Here is a 7,704-nt window from a genome sequence, read left to right on the forward strand (position 1 = left end):
CAGGAGAAAACTCTCCCTGCACCTGGGCTTCCTCTCTTCATTTGCATTACAAAAAGCATGTCTGACCCTGCCAGGAAGAGGGCATTTAAGGAGATGATTCAAGAGGTCTGTGGTACTTCTTTCACAGCCACCATCCTCCTTGCTAATGCTCTCTCCCCAGCAAGGAGAAGCCTGAGAGGTCTGCACTCAGGTTCTGCTACAACCTGCAGCTGAGTGTTGGGGTGAACTCACGCCCAGGCTGGGGAACAATTCAAAAATCAGCTGAGAAAGGGGCCAGTGGGTGGTGCTTAAGGCACTAGACTACCACATGGGCGACTACAGTTCAAGACCCGGATTTGGTGGCTTGAAAAATCACTCCAGGTGCATGTGTGTGCATGCCCAAATCCTGAGAGGAGAATGAAGGAGAGGGGACTGCGGCATGGCCATCACCCCACCGAGGGAGGCAAAGGGGGTAAGGAGGACAGGTTCTTACTTTCCCTCTCCAGCAAGGGCATACACCCTATGGGGGGGTAAATTAGCTGGGAAGTATGGCTTCTTTCCAGTTTCCAATCCCACTACAGATTATAAACTTTTTCTCTTTGGCTTTTAAAAATTAGATAAAAGAAGCCCGGTGTGAAGTGTTGGGTAAATTCCCTTTACAAGCTGGAGTGATATATAGTGATTAAATGTATAAAATAAATTTTAAAAGAAAAAAAGGAACCACTTTCCTTACCACCGTTTAAGAAATGACAAATGTTTGGCAGATTGACTCTTCTCCATGTGAGGACATCTCTATGAGTTCAGGGTCCTACCTAGCACCAGCCACGAAAACTAGCCTGCGGAATACAGACACACGGGAACTCCCTTCCTGTAGAACTGATTGCATCTAAAAATTCCAAAGAAGCAATTTCAAAACCTCTGATACATAACTTCAGAATAAACTAAATGCAAAATTAGTTAAACATTCCACACTATGTACGAGGCCCTGAAAGTACTATCTCAAAATTAAGGACGCCCAAATCTGCTTTGTTAAGTCATTGTTGGGAACACCAAGTAAATGATTCTAGCTGTCAGTATCACAGAATGCCTGTGTGTTCTCGTTTATTAAGTGAGATTAAAACTAGCTACCTCATTGCAGTTTTGAAAGGATTAAATGAGTTAACACGTATACTGTTTATAATAGTGTCCAGCACATAGTAACCACCTAAGAAATGTCAGCTAGTGTTACTATTGTTGCTAATATCCAGCACTGTCCTGGCTAACACCATTCTACCAAGTGAAAGAGAAGTTCACTTCATTAAACTGCCTAGAAAACTATCAGCTAAAAAAAGACATGCCTATAATCTGGTCCTTTGATAACAAAATTTGTCTTTTAAAAGCCATTAATGGAGTCCCAACATACAAAAATTGCCTTATTTTGTAGAAGTTTTAATATTTAACAAGTTAAAAAATTAATTGTTTATTTTGTAGAATATTATTTTCCCTTGAAGTAGAAATATCTATTTAGCATTTCCTAAATGAATGTAAAAAAGAACTGAGTTAGTAGCCTCACTAACACGCTTCCTTTAAACAAAAATCATTAATTTTTACCTTCTCTTCAGGCCAGATGATGTTCCTCATGCCGGAAGGTTCGGCACTTTAATCTGATAAGAGCCCAGGAGCTGAAGGAAGTTTCAAATGACTACTGCTTGGGTTAAAAATAGTCATTGGGAAACAAAAACTGAGAAACAGAAAGCAGAAGTATTTACAAAATTGCTCCATCCGCACCCTTACACTGTGGGTGTTTTCCTCTTTCTCAGACCACCGTCCTTCAGTCTGACAATTCCTAAATGCGTGTCCTGAAGACCACTGGTCCCCAAGATGGTTGGCCAGACCAGCGTGCAGTGTCAAGCAAGTTTGGAAAATACAGCCTATACTCCCCTCTTGAAGCCACAGTGCCTTAGCATAGCGAGGGCCCTGAGCCTCTTCTAGGCAAAAAAGGCTATTTAGGTATGCTTAGCCCATCGGTTCAAAACTTCCTTAACCACAGCCTCCCTTTTCTAAGAACATCTACCTACCAGAATCTAGGTTTAGGAAATACTCTAAATTAATCACTTCTTCCTACCTTAGGAAGGGCTCATTCACCTGGCCCAGCAAAGTCAGCACTTAATTTAAAAGCAAGTGGCAAAGACATAGACCCTACACATACCCATGGTTCCTAATCAACATAAGTTTTCATGAAGAAGCAGATCTTGAATCAAGTCAAATAGAAACTATCCTTGGGGGGCCGACAGCAGTGTGGTGGTTAAAGGCGCTAGACTCCCACATGGCCAACCACGGTTCAAGTCCTGGACCTGGTGGCTTGCTTTCACACTTTCTCTCTCTCTCTTGCTCTGTCCCTCTCTGGTTAAATATAAATACATACACACACACACACATACACACACACAGAGGCTCACAGGAAGCAGGATTTCAGAAGACTAGGAGGATAAGAAAAAGCAAGACAGGTGAAAAGGCAATCCTGTCAACAAAAGGAATGTCATTCTCCTCCTGTCTTTTTTAAGTCAAGGAGAACAATGATGCACTGAAATCTAATGAGAATGTGTCCAAGGTCAACAGTGAAAAATCCACTGGCGTTGGATAGATGGGGTTGTGAGCAGAGAGGAATGTTTAGCAGAGTGTGTATGTGTGTGCGGGGGTCCTTGTTCAACTATCTCCAAAGACTCCAATCTCCAGAACATTATGGCAGTTCTAGAAAATTTCCCCCAATTTTCAATATCTATTTCTAGTCGTTTTGCCTTTGTCCTAGCACTCAAACCTCACGGAAAATTAGGGATGTAACTATTCTGTGTCCTGCTTCCTCATCAGGCCACTGGATCATAACTGTCCCAAAGGGCCTCTTACTGACCTCCCTAGAGACCAAAAACACTGCAAAGGCACAGAGAAGCACCAGAGAAGGAGCTGAAATTTCTGAAGTAACAACAATAGCAAAGAATAAAGCTATCTGGGTTATGCAACTATTGGTTTTCCAAGATTCAAAAACACTCAAGTATCTTCAGCCTAATTCTCTGCCAATGGGGTAAGAGAGGTGTTTGGAGGGGCTACTCAGCTGAGTGTATTAAAAAGCCTCTCACTGGGGCCGGCAGGTGGCTTGTTATAACCACAGCATGGTGTAAGATGCCAGACTCCCACATTGCCGACCATGGTTCAAGTCCTGGACCTGGTGGCTTGCTTTCTCACTTTCCCTTTCTCTCTCTCTCTGTTCAAATGATAAAATAAATAATAATAGAAAATAAAATTAAATAAATAAATAATTTTAAAAAATAAAAGCCTCTCAGTGCTTCTGTAGTAAAATACAAAGTTACATAAAGTGGCCCCATCATTTCATTCTACCACTGCCCAGCAGAGCCCTCTGCGAGAATGACATGGTCTAAACCAGCACTGTCCAACAGAATAGCCACTAGCCACATGTAGCTATTCAGCACTCAAAACATGACTTGTACAGCCAAGGAACTAAAATTTTTAATTTTAGTTCATTTTAATAAAACACACACACACACACACACACACACACAGCTGTGGCTATTGTATTAGGTAAAGCAAATAGCCTAACACTCAAAGTTCCTTCAGCACAAATTTCACAGAGAGATCATCAGAAAGCAAGGAAGGTTCTCCTGAGGTTCTAGAAAATGGAATATTTGACCAAAGAAAGCAGGATGCAAAAATGAAGGTGGCAAAAGATAAGCATTCTTCTCATTTACCCAGATGGGAAACAGATGACAGATCAATTAATTGATATAAATCATAACTACTATCTGGGGAACCCCTGCATTCATAGCATTTTATATCCAACAACTCTTCAAGATAAACATCATTATCACTTTCTTATATATGTGGAAACTGAGGTTCAAGAAAGTCAAGTAGCTTAAGAAAAACTACACAGTAAGTGAAGCTAAGATTTGAACTCAAAGCCAAATCAAATACAGTTTCAGACTTTAAGAAAAATAAACTTTCCTTTCTAGATTAAGTCAACAAGTTTTGTTTTGGTTTTTGAATATTATATGTATAACACTATGCTATGTTTTCTGGGAGCAAATAAAAGATCAATAAAGAAAGCTATCAATACACTGAACCTTAAGAGTTGTGTGGTTGGGGCTGGCAGGTGGCATGGTGGTTAAGGATGCTGGACTCCCATGTGGCTCCTCCACGGTTTGAGTCTTGGACCTGGCAGCTTTCTTTCTCAATTTCTCTGTTTCTGTTTCTCTCTCTCTCTCTCTCTCTCTCTGTCTTTCTCTGGTCAAATTAAAACAAACAATAATAATAGCTAAAGTTAAATAAAATAATTCTTAAAAAATAAGAGAGTTGTGTGGCTTGTTATAACAAAGGTGCATAAATTATTCAGTTACAGCTAGCTCACCATCATATTGTAGCAACCAACTGACCCACAATAAAAAATCAGCTAATCATTTTAGTACTTCAGAAACTTACCACCAAAAAGCATAAATAATAAAGGAGAGAAAAAAATATTAGGTTTTTCAGAAGAGTCACAATGTGGGACCAGGAGACAGTGTCATGGGACTCTCATATTTGACCACAGTTCGAGTCCCAAACCCAGTGACTTAAAACTCTCATGTGTGTGTACATCCCCAAGGTCATGAGAGAAGAATGGAGGAGAAAAGACTGCAGCATGGCCATTCACCCCCACCTCCCACCCCGGGGTCACTTCTTGCTTTCTGTCTCTCTATAGCTCTCTTGTCTGTCTGGTAAGCACATGTGCCCTATAGCAAAATCTCTCTCTAAAAAAAAAATAAAAATAAAAATGAAAAACAAGAAAAAAGAAAAGTCATAGATAGCACGCTGATAATAATAATAATTGAAAAAAAGACAATATCAACTTCAGTGAAAATGTAGAGCAACGAGAATTCCCACATAGCAGTGGGAAGGAAAAATGGCACAGCCACTGTGGAAAAGAGTGTAACAGTTTCTTAAAAGGTTAAACATACACCCACCATATGTTCTAGTAATTCAATTCTAGGTATCTACCCAAGAAAATGAAAACATTTGTTCACACAAAGACTTACACACAAATGCACACAAATGATCATAGCAGCATTATTCAAAACAGCCAAAAAGTAGAAACAATCCAAATGTCGATCAGCTGGAGAACAAATGAACAAAACTGGTGTATAAGTATAATATAATTCAGAGCCAGTCAGGTGGCGTGGTGGTTTAGGAGGCCGTATCCCACATGGCTAACTGTGTGGTTCAAGTCCTGGACCCAGGAGCTTGAAAAACACATCAGCACACGTGCATGTATGCCCAAAATGCCCGAGAAGGGAATGGAGGAGAAGGGATTGTGGTGTAGTCATCTCCCTTGGGTGTACTTTCTCACTTTCCCTCTCCCTCTCTGTTTCTCTTCAGCAAGCACAATAATTTTTTTTAATGAATTTATTTTTTAAGAGATTTTAGTTACAGTGTATATGTGCTCGACAGAGACAGAGACAGAAAGTGAGAAGTCATGCTTCAGGGAGGATGGCCACACCACAATCCCTTCTCCTCCATTCTCCTTTCTCTTGGGATTTTGAGCAAGCATGTTCACCCAACATGAGTTTCAAGCCTCCAGGTCCAGGACTGAAACCACAGTCATCCACAAAGGAGTCCAACCCCTTAACCACTATGCTACCTGCTGGCCCCAATTTTTTAAAAAAAATTGTTATTCAGCAATAAAAAAGACTGAACTACTGATGTATATTACAACCATGACAAATACCAAAAACAGTATGCAAAATGAAAAAAATTCATAGGCAAAAGACTATATATGGAATGATTCCATTTACACAAAACTTCCTGAAAAGGCAACTCTGCAGAGAAAGAAAGCAGACTAGCAGTTGCCGAGGGCTGGGGTGGTAGCAGAGACTGACTACAAGTGGGCGCGAAGCAACTTTCTACAGGGATGGAAATGTTCTAAATATGGATTTGGGAGATGGCTACACACCTCCATGAAAAATCACTGCATTTACACTAGATGGATTTAATGATCTGTAAATTATATCTCAATAAAGTTCTTCCTAAAAAGGTATATATCCCCGACACACAGGAAACGGGGCCTGGTTCAGAGGGCCATTCTGCTAGTTGCATTCATTCTATAAATCATATGCGGTCTAAAGGTAAAGACATAATGGAGAGGAAGAATCAATTCTATTTTTCTTCAATTTTATTTATCAAAAGCAATTTCTTCAAGTATTTCAAAATTTAGAGCTAAGAATACCCAGGTTCAGTTATGATTTTGGAGGTGGTTTGCTTGGAGGTTCAAGGGTGAGAATTGTGGACTCGAGCTGAGTCTAAAGCCCAGCTCTCCTAACTAGCCGACCATGATCGAGCATGTTCTTTAACCCGAGTCTGTTTCTTGTTCCTGTAAAACAGAATGAATGCCCCCGCAGTGTTGCCGAAACTAGCACACTATACAGCACATGGTAAATACTACACAAACTCTGGTACTGTTTTTATCACCATCGCATCCTCAGACCCTATGATCCTATAACCCTAGACCCCCACCCCCCCACGGCAAAACGTCACTGATAAATGAACATTCTCTTTTCTTTTCTTTTTTCCTTTTTTTTTTTTTGAGAGAGAGGTTTTTGCTATAGGATGCATGTGCTCACCAGAAAGACAGAGAGAGACAGAGAGACAGAAAGCGAGAAATCACCTCCCGGGGGGGAGGGGGATGGCCATGCGGCAATCCCTTCTCCTCCATTCTCCTCGCAGGATCTTGGGCACGCATGCACATGCGCCTGGCATGAGTTTTAAGCCACCGGGTCCGGGACTTGAACCGTGGTTGGCTACATGGGAATTCAGCAACATAGCCATTACACTAACTGCTGGTCCCTGAACATTCTCAATGTACACTTAGTGCTTCATTTCTGTTACATCCAATGTGATTCACTGCCAAACATAACCATTCTACCAGGGATTTACACTTTGAAATAAAGACCTCAAATCCCTCCACGACAAACTCTGTACCACCCCCTGGCTACTGTGAGATACTTCCCACATCGACAATGGAGAAAACAATACATAGGTGCATTCTCGTGGTTTGTTTCTAGAATTGGACAAAGAAGAAAATGGCGGCATCTCATGGCTGCCTGGCAAACAAGCAGACATAACACAGAGAAATAAAGTCATTCTCCAGAGAAGCTGACATGGAAACACCTCGACCTGGCCCCTCACCAGGGAATCACCAACACCCACTGAGAAAAGCAAAGGACTCTGGTACACGACTGGCCGCTTCCTGGACAACACTGAAACCAGCCACGTTCAAAAACCCCTTGCTTTTTTTGTTTGTTTGTTTAAGTCTGTGTGAAAAGGGAAGGGAAACTGCATGGCTGGACTCTCTGTTCTGTTAGACAAGTGTCTTCTGGTTCTCTTTTTCTTTTGGCTGGGAAGAGAGTAGGGGGACAGAACCTGGAAACCTATTTGTGGTGCCATGTGGACCAACCCCATCACAGACATCAGGAGCAGTACAGATGTCACCTCAGGCTTGCCCTGTCCTGGCCCGCCAGCATGCCCACGGATCCCACTGACTGCACACCTCCCAGAATATCTGGAAAGGCACACCACAGTGGGCAAGAGGCTAGGAGCCGACACCAGGAGGGATACGTGCCCTGAACTCCCCCAACTTCCCGGTTGGTCACAAAAGCCCCACAACGTCAAAACATTCACGGGAAACAGGTCACGGGACTTACCTGC

The 7,704-nt window shown here is 41.8% G+C and overlaps 1 protein-coding gene and 1 long non-coding RNA gene across 4 annotated transcripts in view; both read right to left on the bottom strand.

The window, feature by feature from the left end:
• The window catches only part of LOC114008967 (uncharacterized), a 31,629-nt gene extending 29,989 nt beyond the window's left edge, over nt 1-1,640 (bottom strand). Inside the window, exon 1 of the long non-coding RNA XR_003550455.1 lies at nt 1,570-1,640. This is a non-coding gene — a long non-coding RNA (uncharacterized LOC114008967). The remainder of the gene's footprint in view (nt 1-1,569) is intronic.
• Nucleotides 1-7,704, bottom strand: part of TMCC3 (transmembrane and coiled-coil domain family 3) — a 389,672-nt gene that overhangs the window by 275,666 nt on the left and 106,302 nt on the right. The window lies entirely within an intron of this gene.

The sequence above is a fragment of the Tupaia chinensis genome, unplaced genomic scaffold, assembly GCF_000334495.1.
Source record: "Tupaia chinensis unplaced genomic scaffold, TupChi_1.0 Scaffold000423_1, whole genome shotgun sequence".
Taxonomy (NCBI): domain Eukaryota; kingdom Metazoa; phylum Chordata; class Mammalia; order Scandentia; family Tupaiidae; genus Tupaia; species Tupaia belangeri.